Genomic DNA, 17500 nt, shown 5'->3' on the forward strand with positions numbered 1-17500 from the left:
ACATTTCTCAGTGGCCTACTGTACCTAAAGGGTGTGATGGAGGACATTTCTCAGTGGCCTACTGTAACCTAAAGGGTGTGATGGAGGACATTTCTCAGTGGCCTACTGTACCCTAAAGGGTGTGATGGAGGACATTTCTCAGTGGCCTACTGTACCCTAAAGGGTGTGATGGAGGACATTTCTCAGTGGCCTACTGTAACCTAAAGGGTGTGATGGAGGACATTTCTCAGTGGCCTACTGTACCTAAAGGGTGTGATGGAGGACATTTCTCAGTGGCCTACTGTACCCTAAAGGGTGTGATGGAGGACATTTCTCAGTGGCCTACTGTACTGTACCCTAAAGGGTGTGATGGAGGACATTTCTCAGTGGCCTACTGTAACCTAAAGGGTGTGATGGAGGACATTTCTCAGTGGCCTACTGTACCCTAAAGGGTGTGATGGAGGACATTTCTCAGTGGCCTACTGTACCCTAAAGGGTGTGATGGAGGACATTTCTCAGTGGCCTACTGTACCTAAAGGGTGTGATGGAGGACACTTCTCAGTGGCCTACTGTACCCTAAAGGGTGTGATGGAGGACACTTCTCAGTGGCCTACTGTACCTAAAGGGTGTGATGGAGGACACTTCTCAGTGGCCTACTGTACCTAAAGGGTGTGATGGAGGACATTTCTCAGTGGCCTACTGTAACCTAAAGGGTGTGATGGAGGACACTTCTCAGTGGCCTACTGTATCCTAAAGGGTGTGATGGAGGACACTTCTCAGTGGCCTACTGTATCCTAAAGGGTGTGATGGAGGACATTTCTCAGTGGCCTACTGTAACCTAAAGGGTGTGATGGAGGACACTTCTCAGTGGCCTACTGTAACCTAAAGGGTGTGATGGAGGACACTTCTCAGTGGCCTACTGTATCCTAAAGGGTGTGATGGAGGACACTTCTCAGTGGCCTACTGTAACCACCAATCAATATGAACCATAGAAACAGACAGGCCCTCCAGCTACAACCAATCAATATGAACCATAGAAACAGACTGGCCCTCCAGCTACAACCAATCAATATGAACCATAGAAACAGACTGGCCCTCCAGCTACAACCAATCAATATGAACCATAGAAACAGACTGGCCCTCCAGCTACAACCAATCAATATGAACCATAGAAACAGACTGGCCCTCCAGCTACAACCAATCAATATGAACCATAGAAACAGACAGGCCCTCCAGCTACAACCAATCAATATGAACCATAGAAACAGACTGGCCCTCCAGCTACAACCAATCAATATGAACCATAGAAACAGACTGGCCCTCCAGCTACACAGGGCCCGGTGTTTTGCACCATCATGTGACAGGCCTGGATTTGAACCTTTTCCATCAAACTGTCAACTTTCCTTTCTCTGTCTGATGGTCCAGCACCATCCTTAGAAAATAGCTTTCATTTTTGGTACAACTCGTATTTTAGGAAAGGCTTAAAATACAGGACCAAATCTTCAAATGTCACATGATTGTGAAAACCATCATCCTCTGGGTTGTTCAGTCTGACCTCTGGGTTGTTCAGTCTGACATCTGGGTTGTTCAGTCTGACCTCTGGGTTGTTCAGTCTGACCTCTGGGTTGTTCAGTCTGACCTCTGGGTGGTTCAGTCTGACCTCTGGGTGGTTCAGTCTGACCTCTGGGTTGTTCAGTCTGACCTCTGGGTTGTTCAGTCTGACCTCTGGGTTGTTCAGTCTGACATCTGGGTTGTTCAGTCTGACCTCTGGGTTGTTCAGTCTGACCTCTGGGTTGTTCAGTCTGACCTCTGGGTGGTTCAGTCTGACCTCTGGATGTTTCCGTATGATCTCTGGGTGGTTCCGTATGACCTCTGGGTGGTTCAGTCTGACCTCTGGGTGGTTCAGTCTGACTTCTGGGTGGTTCAGTCTGACCTCTGGGTGGTTCTGTATGATCTCTGGGTGGTTCTGTATGACCTCTGGGTGGTTCAGTCTGACCTCTGGGTGGTTCCGTATGACCTCTGGCTGATTCAGTCTGACCTCTGGGTGGTTCAGTTTGACCTCTGGGTGGTTCAGTGTGACCTCTAGGTGGTTCCGTATGACCTCTGGGTGGTTCAGTCTGACCTCTGGGTGGTTCAATTGTTTTTCTCCCCCCTCATCAATCTACACACAATACCCCATAATGACATCACTATACCCCATAATGACACCACAATACCCCATAATGACATCACAATACCCCATAATGACAAATCAAAAATAGGTTTTAGACATTTTTGTTAATTTAATAAAAATAAAGACCTGAAATATCACATTTATATAAGTATTTAGACCCTTTACTCAGTACTTTGTTGAAGCACCTTTGGCAGTGATTACAGCCCTGTGTCTTCTTGAGTATGACTCTACAAGCTCGGCACACCTGTATTTGAGGAGTTTCTCCCATTCTTCTCTACAGATCCTCTTAAGCTCTGTCAGGTTGGATGGGGAGCGTCGCTGCACAGCTATTTTCAGGTTTCTCCAGGGATGTTCAATCGAGTTCAAGTCCGGGCTCTGGCAGGGCCTCTGAAGGACAATCAGAAACTTGTCCCAAAGCCACTCCTTGGCTGTGTGCTTAGGGTCATTGTGCTTTTGGAAGGTGAACCTTCGCCCCAGTCTGAGGTCCAAAGAGCTCTGGAGCAGGTTTTCATCAAGGATCTCTCTGTACTTTGTTCCATTCATCTTTCCCTCGATCCTGACTTGCCTCCCATCCCCAGAGCATGATGCTGCCACCACCATGCTTCACCGTAGGGATGGTGCCAGGTTTCCTCCGGACGTGACGCTTGGCATTCAGGCCAAATAGTTCAATCTTGTTTTCATCAGACCAGAGAATCTTGTTTCTTATGGTCTGACAGTCTTTAGGTGCCTTTTGGCAAACTCCAAGCGGGCTGTCATGTGCCTTTTGCTGAGGAGTGGTTGGTGGAGTGCTGCAGAGATGGTTGTCCTTCTGGAAGGTTCTCCCATCTCCACAGAGGAACTCTAGAGCTTTGTCAGAGTGACCATCTGGTTCTTGGTCACCTCTCTGACCAAGGCCCTTCTCCTCCGATTGCTCAGTTTGGCCGCTGTGTTCTTGAGGACCTTCAATGCTGCAGAAATGTTTTGGTACCCTTCCCCAGATCTGTGCATCTACACAATCGTGTCACTGAGCTCTACGGACAATTCCTTCTACCTCATGGCTTGGTTTTTGCTCTGACATGCACTGTCAACTGTGGGACCTTATAAAGACAGGTGTGTACCTTTTCAAATCATGTCCAATCAATTGAATTTACCACAGGTGGACTCCAATCAAGTTGTAGAAACATCTCAAGGATGATCTATGGAAACAGGATGCATCTGAGCTCAATTTCGAGTCTCATAGAAAACAGTCTGAATTATTATGTTAATAAGTGGAATAATGTGCAAAAAGTCAAGGATTCTGAATACTTTACAAGTGCACTGTAAGTTCGTCCCAAATGGGACCCTGTTCCCTTTGTAGTGCACTACTTTTAACCAGAGCTCTCATAGGGAATAGGGTGCCATTTGGCATGCAGGCGAGGTCTCCCTCCCTCCCTACATGGCCAGCAGGTCAGGCCCTCAGGTGCCACACACTCATTAACTCACCCCCACGCACGCACGCACGCACGCACGCACGCACGCACGCACGCACGCACGCACGCACGCACGCACGCACGCACACACACACACACACACACACACACACACACACACACACACACACACACACACACACACACACACACACACACACACACACACACACACACACACACACACACACACACACACACACACCTCAGCAGTAGGGCTGTCTGTTGACCTTAACACAGAGTCTGTGTCTGTAAAGAATGAGGACTACTCATCACATAACCTCTCTCCACCCTGCCAACCAGTACATCACTTCCCTGAGAGGAGATTGAACCGCTACCCCCACCACTTTACCTGCTACAATATACTGTAGGAGACTCTAGGAAATAACAGAGAAAGAGACAGACACGGACAAAATAAGCAAGTGAGTCGTCACGCAAAACTTTCTTTCTTTACACTGTAAAACAGTTTACAAGAATTCAAGACATGTTAATTAACGCTATTGCCCCTCTTCGTCCAGCTGGGTGAAAAAGGGATGGAATCTTAGAACATGGATCATTATCTCCATAGATAATGGATCATTATCTCCATAGAATAGCATGGATCATTATCTCAAATCAAATCAAATCAAATCAAATTTATTTATATAGCCCTTCGTACATCAGCTGATATCTCAAAGTGCTGTACAGAAACCCAGCCTAAAACCCCAAACAGCAAACAATGCAGGTGTAAAAGCGCGGTGGCTAGGAAAAACTCCCTAGAAAGGCCAAAACCTAGGAAGAAACCTAGAGAGGAACCGGGCTATGTGGGGTGGCCAGTCCTCTTCTGGCTGTGCCGGGTAGAGATCATAACAGAACATGACCAAGATGTTCAAATGTTCATAAATGACCAGCATGGTCAAATAATAATAAGGCAGAACAGTTGAAACTGGAGCAGCAGCACAGTCAGGTGGACTGGGGACAGCAAGGAGCCATCATGTCAGGTAGTCCTGGGGCACGGTCCTAGGGCTCAGGTCCTCCGAGAGAGAGAAAGAAAGAGAGAATTAGAGAGAGCATATGTGGGGTGGCCAGTCCTCTTCTGGCTGTGCCGGGTGGAGATTATAACAGAACGTGGCCAAGATGTTCAAATGTTCATAAATGACCAGCATGGTTGAATAATAGTAAGGCAGAACAGTTGAAACTGGAGCAGGAGCATGGCCAGGTGGACTGGGGACAGCAAGGAGTCCTCATGTCAGGTAGTCCTGGGACATGGTCCTAGGGCCCAGGCCAGTTGAAACTGGAGCAGCAGCATGGCCAGGTGGACTGGGGACAGCAAGGAGTCATCATGTCAGCTAGTCCTGGGGCATGGTCCTAGTGCTCAGGTCCTCCGAGAGAGAGAAAGAGAGAAGGAGAGAATTAGAGAACGCACACTTAGATTCACACAGGACACCTGAATAGGACAGGAGAAGTACTCCAGATAAACAAACTGACCCTAGCCCCCCGACACATAAACTACTGCAGCATAAATATTGGAGGCTGAGACAGGAGGGGTCAGGAGACACTGTGGCCCCATCCGAGGACACCCCCGGGCAGGGCCAAACAGGAAGGATATAACCCCACCCACTTTGCCAAAGCACAGCCCCCACACCACTAGAGGGAAATCTTCAACCACCAACTTACCATCCTGAGACAAGGCCGAGTATAGCCCACAAAGATCTCCGACACAGTACAACCCAAGGGGGGGGAACCCAGACAGGCCGACCACAACAGTGAATCAACCCACCCGGGTGACGCACCCCCCAGGGACGGCACGAGAGAGCCCCAGCAAGCCAGTGACTCAGCCCCGTAACAGGGTTAGAGGCAAAGAATCCCAGTGAAAAGAGGGGAACCGGCCAGGCAGAGACAGCAAGGGCGGTTCGTTGCTCCAGAGCCTTTCCGTTCACCTTCCCACTCCTGGGCCAGACTACACTCAATCATATGACCCACTGAAGAGATGAGTCTTCAGTAAAGACTTAAAGGTTGAGACCGAGTTTGCGTCTCTGACATGGGTAGGCAGACCGTTCCATAAAAATGGAGCTCTATAGGAGAAGGCCCTGCCTCCAGCTGTTTGCTTAGAAATTCTAGGGACAATTAGGAGGCCTGCGTCTTGTGACCGTAGCGTACGTGTAGGTATGTACGGCAGGACCAAATCAGAGAGGTAGGTAGGAGCAAGCCCATGTAATGCTTTGTAGGTTAGCAGTAAAACCTTGAAATCAGCCCTTGCTTTGACAGGAAGCCAGTGTAGAGAGGCTAGCACTGGAGTAATATGATCAAATTTTTTGGTTCTAGTCAGGATTCTAGCAGCCGTATTTAGCACTAACTGAAGTTTATTTAGTGCTTTATCCGGGTAGCCGGAAAATAGAGCATTGCAGTAGTCTAACCTAGAAGTGACAAAAGCATGGATTAATTTTTCTGCATCATTTTTGGACAGAAAGTTTCTGATTTTTGCAATGTTACGTAGATGGAAAAAAGCTGTCCTCGAAATGGTCTTGATATGTTCTTCAAAAGAGAGATCAGGGTCCAGAGTATTCTCCATAGAATAGCATGGATAATTATCTCCATAGAATAACATGGATCATTATCTCTATAGAATAACATGGATCATTATCTCCATGGAATAACATGGTAAATTATCTCCATAGATAATGGATCACTATCTCCATAGAATAACATGGATAATTATCTCCATAGATAATGGATCACTATCTCCATAGAATAACATGGATAATTATCTCCATGGAATAACTTGGATCATTATCTCCATATAATAACATGGATCATTATCTCCATAGATAATGGATCACTATCTCCATAGAATAACATGGATCATTATCTCCATAGAGTAACATTGATCATTATCTCCATAGAATAACCTGGATCATTATCTCCATAGAGTAACATGGATCATTATCTCCATAGAATAACATGGATCATTATCTCCATACAATAACATGGATCATTATCTCCATATAGTAACATGGATCATTATCTCCATAGATAATGGATCACTATCTCCATAGAATAACATGGATCATTACCTCCATATAATAACATGGATCATTATCTCCATAGATAATGGATCACTATCTCCATAGAATAACATGGATCATTATCTCCATAGAGTAACATTGATCATTATCTCCATAGAGTAACATTGATCATTATCTCCATAGATAATGGATCATTATCTCCATAGAATAACATGGATCATTATCTCCATAGAGTAACATGGATCATTATCTCCATAGAATAACCTGGATCATTATCTCCATATAGTAACATGGATCACTATCTCCATAGAATAACATGGATCATTATCTCCATAGAATAACATGGATCATTATCTCCATAGAGTAACATGGATCATTATCTCCATAGAGTAACATGGATCATTATCTCCATAGAATAACCTGGATCATTATCTCCATATAGTAACATGGATCACTATCTCCATAGAATAACCTGGATCATTATCTCCATATAGTAACATGGATCATTATCTCCATAGAGTAACATTGATCATTATCTCCATAGATAATGGATCATTATCTCCATAGAATAACATGGATCATTATCTCCATAGAATAACATGGATCATTATCTCCATAGATAATGGATCATTATCTCCATAGGTTAACATGGATCATTATCTCCATAGAGTAACATGGATCATTATCTCCATAGAGTAACATTGATCATTATCTCCATAGATAATGGATCATTATCTCCATAGAATAACCTGGATCATTATCTCCATAGAGTAACATGGATCATTATCTCCATAGAGTAACATGGATCATTATCTCCATAGAATAACCTGGATCATTATCTCCATATAGTAACATGGATCACTATCTCCATAGAATAACCTGGATCATTATCTCCATATAGTAACATGGATCATTATCTCCATAGAGTAACATTGATCATTATCTCCATAGATAATGGATCATTATCTCCATAGAATAACATGGATCATTATCTCCATAGAATAACATGGATCATTATCTCCATAGATAATGGATCATTATCTCCATAGAATAACCTGGATCATTATCTCCATAGAATAACATGGATCATTATCTCCATAGGTTAACATGGATCATTATCTCCATAGAATAACCTGGATCATTATCTCCATAGAATAACATGGATCATTATCTCCATAGGTTAACATGGATCATTATCTCCATAGAATAACATGGATCATTATCTCCATAGAATAACGTCCATATAATGTCCTATAGGATCCATCATCCACTAGTGTGATGATGATGATGATGATGATGAGCTGTCATGCTATAATTAATTTTCACATCATTATTTCTGTGACCCAAATTGCACCCTATTCCCTACACAGTGCACTAGCCTATGGGCCCTGGTCAAAATAAGTGTACTATATAGGGAATAGGGTGCCATTTAGGACAAGAGTTTGTCTATTTTATAATCACTCAGCCCTGTGGGTGGTGTGATGGTTATAATCACTCAGCCCTGTGGGTGGTGTGATGGTTATAATCACTCAGCCCTGTGGGTGGTGTGATGGTTATAATCACTCAGCCCTGTGGGTGGTGTGATGGTTATAATCACTCAGCCCTGTGGGTGGTGTGATGGTTATAATCACTCATCCTGTGGGTGGTGTGATGGTTATAATCACTCAGCCCTGTGGGTGGTGTGATGGTTATAATCACTCAACCTGTGGGTGGTGTGATGGTTATAATCACTCAGCCCTGTGGGTGGTGTGATGGTTATAATCACTCAGCCCTGTGGGTGGTGTGATGGTTATAATCACTCAGCCCTGTGGGTGGTGTGATGGTTATAATCACTCAGCCCTGTGGGTGGTGTGATGGTTATAATCACTCAGCCCTGTGGGTGGTGTGATGGTTATAATCACTCAGCCCTGTGGGTGGTGTGATGGTTATAATCACTCAGCCCTGTGGGTGGTGTGATGGTTATAATCACTCAGCCCTGTGGGTGGGGTGATGGTTATAATCACTCAGCCCTGTGGGTGGGGTGATGGTTATAATCACTCAGCCCTGTGGGTGGGGTGATGGTTATAATCACTCAGCCCTGTGGGTGGTGTGATGGTTATATACACTCAGCCCTGTGGGTGGTGTGATGGTTATAATCACTCAGCCCTGTGGGTGGTGTGATGGTTATAATCACTCAGCCCTGTGGGTGGGGTGATGGTTATAATCACTCAGCCCTGTGGGTGGTGTGATGGTTATAATCACTCAGCCCTGTGGGTGGTGTGATGGTTATAATCACTCAGCCCTGTGGGTGGTGTGATGGTTATAATCACTCAGCCCTGTGGGTGGTGTGATGGTTATAATCACTCAACCTGTGGGTAGTGTGATGGTTATAATCACTCAGCCCTGTGGGTGGTGTGATGGTTAAAATCACTCAGCCCTGTGGGTGGTGTGATGGTTATAATCACGCAGCCCTGTGGGTGGTGTGATGGTTATAATCACTCAGCCCTGTGGGTGGTGTGATGGTTATAATCACTCAGCCCTGTGGGTGGTGTGATGGTTATAATCACTCAGCCCTGTGGGTGGTGTGATGGTTATAATCACTCAACCTGTGGGTGGTGTGATGGTTATAATCACTCAGCCCTGTGGGTGGTGTGATGGTTATAATCACTCAGCCCTATGGGTGGTGTGATGGTTATAATCACTCAACCTGTGGGTGGTGTGATGGTTATAATCACTCAACCTGTGGGTGGTGTGATGGTTATAATCACTCAGCCCTGTGGGTGGTGTGATGGTTATAATCACTCAGCCCTGTGGGTGGTGTGATGGTTATAATCACTCAGCCCTGTGGGTGGTGTGATGGTTATAATCACTCAGCCCTGTGGGTGGTGTGATGGTTATAATCACTCAGCCCTGTGGATGGTGTGATGGTTATAATCACTCAGCCCTGTGGGTGGTGTGATGGTTATAATCACTCAGCCCTGTGGGTGGTGTGATGGTTATAATCACTCAACCTGTGGGTGGTGTGATGGTTATAATCACTCAGCCCTGTGGGTGGTGTGATGGTTATAATTACTCGGCCCTGTGGGTGGTGTGATGGTTATAATCACGCAGCCCTGTGGGTGGTGTGATGGTTATAATCACGCAGCCCTGTGGTTGGTGTGATGGTTATAATCACTCGGCCCTGTGGGTGGTGTGATGGTTATAATCACTCAGCCCTGTGGGTGGTGTGATGGTTATAATCACTCAGCCCTGTGGGTGGTGTGATGGTTATAATCACTCAGCCCTGTGGGTGGTGTGATGGTTATAATCACTCAGCCCTGTGGGTGGTGTGATGGTTATAATCACTCAGCCCTGTGGGTGGTGTGATGGTTACTACTCTATAATACGTGTGCCTGTTTACTGACAGGAATTGATGGATTGTCCTCTTGTTTACCATAGAAGAGAAACACCACATTACTCAGTGTGTGTTCATCACAGTCAGGCTGTTTTCACCCTCTAGCATTGTGACTCTCTGTCTCACTATAGTGTAGACTGGTATGACCAACCATTCAGTGTGTGTGTGTGTGTGTATGTGTGTGTGTGTATGTGTGTGTGTGTGTGTGTGTGTGTGTGTGTGTGTGTGTGTGTGTGTGTGTGTGTGTGTGTGTGTGTGTGTGTGTGTGTGTGTGTGTGTGTGTGTGTGTGTGTGTGTGTGTGGTGGTGGTGGTGGTGGTGGTAGTGGTGGGTGGGTGGGTGGGGGGGATATGTGTGTATGCGGTGTCTGTGTGTGTGTGTGTGTGTGTGTGTGTGTGTGTGTGTGTGTGTGTGTGTGTGTGTGTGTGTGTGTGTGTGTGTGTGTGTGTGTGTGTGTGCGTGTGTGTGTGGTGGTGGTGGTGGTAGTGGTGTGTGTGTGTGTGTGTGTGTGTGTGTGTGTGTGTGTGTGTGTGTGTGTGTGTGTGTGTGTGTGTGTGTGTGTGTGTGTGTGTGTGTGTGTGTGTGTGTGTGTGTGTGTGTGGTGGTGGTGGTGGTGGTAGTGGTGGGTGGGGTATGTGTGTGTTTGCATGCGTGTGTTCGTGTGGATGGATGTCCACATCGAAGGCACCATGCATCAGCCTGTTCCTCGCCGGCGACGCTGAGAGTAGCGATCACTCTTACCACAGGAAGTACATGTCAAACTAAGTGACATCTCGCTACCCTCCCTCGCTCTCTCTGTCCACATACACACGCAGGAACAACATAGAACCCCACCCAGGGTTTATACGATGATGATGTCATGGAAGGCTCTAAGTAGTTATACGATGATGATGTCATGGAAGGCTCTAAGTAGTTATACGATGATGATGTCATGGAAGGCTCTAAGTAGTTATACGATGATGATGTCATGGAAGGCTCTAAGTAGTTATATGGTGATGATGTCATGGAGGCTCTAAGTAGTTATACGATGGTGATGTCATGGAGGCTCTAAGTAGTTATACGATGATGATGTCATGGAAGGCTCTAAGTAGTTATATGATGATGATGTCATGGAGGTTCTAAGTAGTTATATGATGATGATGTCATGGAAGGCTCTAAGTAGTTATACGATGATGATGTCATGGAAGGCTCTAAGTAGTTATACGATGATGATGTCATGGAAGGCTCTAAGTAGTTATACGATGATGATGTCATGGAAGGCTCTAAGTAGTTATACGATGATGATGTCATGGAAGGCTCTAAGTAGTTATACGATGATGATGTCATGGAAGGCTCTAAGTAGTTATACGATGATGATGTCATGGAAGGCTCTAAGTAGTTATACGATGATGATGTCATGGAGGTTCTAAGTAGTTATATGATGATGATGTCATGGAGGTTCTAAGTAGTTATATGATGATGATGTCATGGAAGGCTCTAAGTAGTTATACGATGATGATGTCATGGAAGGCTCTAAGTAGTTATACGATGATGATGTCATGGAAGGCTCTAAGTAGTTATACGATGATGATGTCATGGAAGGCTCTAAGTAGTTATACGATGATGATGTCATGGAGGTTCTAAGTAGTTATATGATGATGATGTCATGGAAGGCTCTAAGTAGTTATATGATGATGATGTCATGGAGGCTCTAAGTAACTACTTAGGGCCTTCCATGACATCATCATCGTATAACTACTTAGAGCCTTCCATGACATCATCATCGTATAACTACTTAGAATCTCCATGACGCACGCACACACGCTCGGACGCACTCACAAACACACACACAAACACACACACGCTCAGACGAACTGTAGCATTCAGTTGCCGCGGACTCCAGAGACAGCAGCTTCAAATCAGCTGAGTGGCAGCAGACAAATAACAGAGTAATTCCCTGTGATGCTGCATGAGGACCAACAAACTAATGAAACAATGTGGACCAAAGGGAACGAGTGTCTGTGTGTGTGTGTGTGTGTGTGTGTGTGTGTGTGTGTGTGTGTGTGTGTGTGTGTGTGTGTGTGTGTGTGTGTGTGTGTGTGTGTGTGTGTGTGTGTGTGTGTGTGTGTGTGTGTGTGTGTGTGTGTGTGTGTGTGTGTGTGTGTGTGTGTGTGTCGACTGCAGTAGAACAACAGAACTGAACCAGTGCTTAATTTCCCTCCTTCACATCCTCTCATTATTTTTGTCTTCCTTCCTTCCTTCCTTCCTTCCTTCCTTCCTTCCTTCCTTCCTTCCTTCCTTCCTTCCTTCCTTCCTTCCTTCCTTCCTTCCTTCCTTCCTCCTCCCTCCCTCCCTCCCTCCCTCCCTCCCTCCCTCCCTCCCTCCCTCCCTCCCTCCCTCTCTCCCTCCTCTCCCTCCCTCCCTCCCTCCCTCCCTCCCTCCCTCCCTCCCTCCCTCCCTCCCTCCCTCCCTCCTCTCCAGATCCGGCTGTATGCCAGGCCCAACGCCATCCAGAGCGGAGCGGTGACTACGCTCTCCACATCACAAAGAGACTCCTCCAGTTCTATGAGGATTACTTCAAAGTCAAATACTCCCTGCCCAAATTAGGTGAGACACGTGGGACCCGGGGCTAACCTAACTCTGTACTGTTCTGTTCTGTACTGCGTGGTTGGAATACTGCTTCTCACCAAGGCACACACACACACACACACACACACACACACACACACACACACACACACACACACACACACACACACACACACACACACACACACACACACACACACACACACACACACACACACACACACACACACACACACACACACACACACACACACACACACAGCAAGGCTTGTTGTCAATAGTGAGAGGATTTCCTGATTTTCTGAACAGGGGAATCCTTGGTGTGGAAGGCTATTCTGTGTTGCTATGGCTACGTTACGTTACAGTTTAATCTATGGCTACGTTACTCTGTGGCAGAATGGTAGCCCTTTTAAAGACAGTTTAATCTATGACTACGTTACTCTGTGCAGAATCATTGCCCTTTTAAAGACAGTTTAATCTATGACTACGTTACTCTGTGCAGAATGGTAGCCCTTTTAAAGACAGTTTAATCTATGACTACGTTACTCTGCAGAATGGTAGCCCTTTTAAAGACAGTTTAATCTATGACTACGTTACTCTGTGCAGAATGGTAGCCCTTTTAAAGACAGTTTAATCTATGACTACGTTACTCTGTGCAGAATCATTGCCCTTTTAAAGACAGTTTAATCTATGACTACGTTACTCTGTGCAGAATGGTAGCCCTTTTAAAGACAGTTTAATCTATGACTACGTTACTCTGCAGAATGGTAGCCCTTTTAAAGACAGTTTAATCTATGACTACGTTACTCTGCAGAATGGTAGCCCTTTTAAAGACAGTTTAATCTATGACTACGTTACTCTGCAGAATGGTAGCCCTTTCAAAGACAGTTTAATCTATGACAACGTTACTCTGTGGCAGAATGGTAGCCCTTTTAAAGACAGTTTAATCTATGACTACGTTACTCTGTGGCAGAATGGTAGCCCTTTTAAAGACAGTTTAATCTATGACTACGTTACTCTGTGGCAGAATGGTAGCCCTTTTAAAGACTCCACTCTGTGATCATCAGAATTCAATAGTGTGATGCTCATTCTAGTGCTGTTAGATTGTTGGAATCATCGGTTGTGATTTCTCTATAGTTGATGTGTGCATGGCGGTTTGTGCGTGTGTAGGTCTATTTGTGTGTATGTATATATGTGTGTGTGTGTGTGTGTGTGTGTGTGTGTGTGTGTGTGTGTGTGTGTGTGTGTGTGTGTGTGTGTGTGTGTGTGTGTGTGTGTGTGTGTGTGTGTGTGTGTGTGTGTGTGTGTGTGTGTGTGTGTGTGTGTGTGTGTGCGTGCGTGTGTGTGTGTGTGTAACAGCTGTCGCAGAGTGCAGCCTGATATCAGAAGTCTACTCTGTCGGTGTCTCACTCTATTGGGTTTCTGTCAGTTTCGCGTGTTCATTTAAATATACCCATCAATCTTCCCCAACAGACTCCTTCTTTCCCTCTCTCCCTTTCTCCTTGTCTCCCTCTCTCCCTTTCTCCTTGTCTCCCTCCCTCCCTTTCTCCTTGTCTCCCTCTCTCCCTTTCCCCTTGTCTCCCTCTCTCCCTTTCTCCTTGTCTCCCTCCCTCCCTTTCCCCTTGTCTCCCTCTCTCCCTTTCCCCTTGTCTCCCTCTCTCCCTTTCTCCTTGTCTCCCTCCCTCCCTGACACTCTCCTCCTCTCCGTCTCCCACTCTCTCTCCCGCTCAATCTCTCCCTTTCAATCCCTCCCTCCTGTCTTCCTCCCTCCTATCCTCTCTCCCTCTCTCTTTCTCCGTCCCAATCTCTCCCGTCTCCCACTCTCCCTCCCTCCTTTCCCCTGTCCTGCTCTCTGCCTTCCTCTCAATCCCTCCCGTCTCCTTCCCTATTTACCTCTCCCCCGCTCTCTCTCCCTCCCTCCCTCTCTCCCGTATCACCCCCTCCCTCCCTCCCTCTCAACCCCTCCCTCTCTCCCGTCTCCCACTCTCCCTCACTCCTTTCCCCTGTCCTGCTCTCTGCCTTCCTCTCAATCCCTCCCGTCTCCTTCCCTATTTACCTCTCCCCCGCTCTCCCTCCCTCCCTCCCTCTCTCCCGTATCACCCCCCTCCCTCTCGGCGGCGCTAGCCTCCATCTGCTAGCTGCGGCAGCATGGCGTTGTGCGGAACGGCAAGGCAAGGCTCCACGGGGCTCACTGGAGAACTATCCCAACTGCTTCAGGGCCTCAGAATGTAGTGTTCTTTAACACACAGGCATCCGTCTCTGTCTGTCTAGAGCAGATATTAGGAGACAGATTCTCCTGGTGGTTCCTTTGTTGTTGTTGTACGGTTATGGAAAAGGAGCATGGGTAAAGTATTTGTCAGGGTGTCATAGCTGCATTTTAATGTTGGTTTATTTTACCTTTATTTAACTAGGCAAGTAAGTTAAGAACAAATTCTTATTTTCAATGAAGGCCTGGGAACAGTGGGTTAACTGGTCTAGGAACAGTGGGTTAACTGGTCTAGGAACAGTGGGTTAACTGGTCTAGGAACAGTGGGTTAACTGGTCTAGGAACAGTGGGTTAACTGGTCTAGGAACAGTGTGTTAACTGGTCTAGGAACAGTGGGTTAACTGGTCTAGGAACTGTGGGTTAACTGGTCTAGGAACTGTGGGTTAACTGGTCTAGGAACAGTGGGTTAACTGGTTAACTGCCTTGTTCAGGGGCAGAACGACAGATTTGTATCTTGTCAGCTCGGGGATTCGAACTTGCAACCTTTCGGTTACTAGTCCAACGCTCTTACCACTAGGCTACCCTGCTGCCCGGGGTCCTACGCTAAATTAGGTCTCGCTGGACGGGGGGGAAAATGTCATGACGTTGGAAGTTAAGATTACTCTGTGTCTCCTCTCTGACAATTCAGGATTGCTTTGTCTGAAATTGCACCCTAATCCCCATCGAGTGCACTATTTAGGGGATAGGTTGTCATTTCAGACACAACTCTGCTCCAAACTAGTGCACTAAGTAGGGTAGAGAGCCATTTTAGAGACAACTCTGCTCCAAACTAGTGCACTAAGTAGGGTAGAGAGACATTTTAGAGACAACTCTGCTCAAAACTAGTGCACTAAGTAGGGTAGAGAGACATTTTAGAGACAACTCTGCTCAAAACTAGTGCACTGCGTAGTGTAGAGAGTCATTCGAGGGACAACTCTGCTCAAAACTAGTGCACTGCGTAGTGTAGAGAGTCATTCGAGGGACAACTTTGCTCCAAACTAGTGCACTACGTAGGGATCAGAGCGCCCTGTCAGATTTACCACATCACTTCGTGGTTCCGGTGTGATGTGAGGCCTCGGTGAAGACATGTCCTAGATATAATGTGTGTTGTGGTTATATAAAGGCACCATCTGGGTGCTGTGTAGAGACAGCAGTTGGAGGCCCCCAGGACCTAACAGCTAGGGCCATGCAGCACTGATTCATACTGCCTGCCTACTGACACTCTGTTGAATGCAACCACATAGGATGAAATCACATGGAAAGATGGCCTGCCTGTAGCGTATAGCACCGTAGCACGCTAACATGCTAACACGCTAACACGCTAGCACCCTAACACACTAGCACACCAGCATGCTAACACGCTAGCACTCGTTACAACACAACATCTTGAAAACTTCAGAGCAACACAGGGATGATTCTGTTTCTTTTTTCTAACTGATTGGGATTGTAGACTGTTCACAGAGACCAATCGATCTGTTTTGTTGCCTTTTAAGCAATAACGATTATCTTTTAATATAATTTAATTTCCAACGCTACTACAGAAGCAGGCCTCATATGTGAAAGGCTTTTAAAGTGGATTTCCTTTATTAATGATAAGAGAAAGGCTTTTAAAGTGGATTTCCTTTATTAATGATAAGAGAAAGGCTTTTAAAGTGGATTTCCTTTATTACAGATAAGAGAAAGGCTTTTAAAGTGGATTTCCTTTATTACAGATAAGAGAAAGGCTTAAATAATAGAGGGGCAGATCAGTTACATTGAAAGGGCATTGTGAACTAATAATGACAGATAGTTCCATTGAAAGGGCATTGTGTCGTTGTGAACTAATAATGACAGATACTTCCATTGAAAGGGCATTGTGTCGTTGTGAACTAATAATGACAGATACTTCCATTGAAAGGGCATTGTGAACTAATAATGACAGATAGTTCCATTGAAAGGGCATTGTGAACTAATAATGACAGATAGTTCCATTGAAAGGGCATTGTGTGATTGTGAACTAATAATGACAGATACTTCCATTGAAAGGGCATTGTGAACTAATAATGACAGATAGTTCCATTGAAAGGGCATTGTGTGATTGTGAACTAATAATGACAGATACTTCCATTGAAAGGGTATTGTGTCATTGTGAACTAATAATGACAGATACTTCCATTGAAAGGGCATTGTGTCGTTGTGAACTAATAATGACAGATAGTTCCATTGAAAGGGCATTGTGAACTAATAATGACAGATAGTTCCATTGAAAGGGCATTGTGTGATTGTGAACTAATAATGACAGATACTTCCATTGAAAGGGCATTGTGAACTAATAATGACAGATAGCTCCATTGAAAGGGCATTGTGTCGTTGTGAACTAATAATGACAGATACTTCCATTGAAAGGGCATTGTGTGATTGTGAACTAATAATGACAGATACTCCCATTGAAAGGGCATTGTGTGATTGTGAACTAATAATGACAGATACTCCCATTGAAAGGGCATTGTGAACTAATAATGACAGATAGTTCCATTGAAAGGACACTAATAGACCCCCCAAATGCGTCCCACTCATTTTTACATTGTTCTAATCAGCACAATACTTTTCTAAAGGAAGATAGTTCCTATAATCCTCTTCTACCATTCTCAACCTCATATTTACTTGTCATTCAGTTTTTCCAGCATTGAGTTCAATTAATTTATTGTCTGTCATTTACCACCCTTGGTGT

The 17500-nt window shown here is 45.4% G+C and overlaps 1 protein-coding gene across 1 annotated transcript in view; it reads left to right on the forward strand.

Moving 5' to 3' along the window:
* Positions 1–12480, forward strand: part of LOC123994315 (thyrotropin-releasing hormone-degrading ectoenzyme-like) — a 64753-nt gene extending 52273 nt beyond the window's left edge. Inside the window, exon 3 of the mRNA XM_046296805.1 lies at positions 12438–12480. The gene's annotated coding sequence lies outside the window, so the exon portion shown is untranslated. The remainder of the gene's footprint in view (positions 1–12437) is intronic.
* The last annotated feature ends 5020 nt before the right edge of the window (positions 12481–17500 follow it).

Source organism: Oncorhynchus gorbuscha, linkage group LG14 (assembly GCF_021184085.1).
Source record: "Oncorhynchus gorbuscha isolate QuinsamMale2020 ecotype Even-year linkage group LG14, OgorEven_v1.0, whole genome shotgun sequence".
In the NCBI taxonomy this organism is placed as follows: Eukaryota; Metazoa; Chordata; class Actinopteri; order Salmoniformes; family Salmonidae; genus Oncorhynchus; species Oncorhynchus gorbuscha.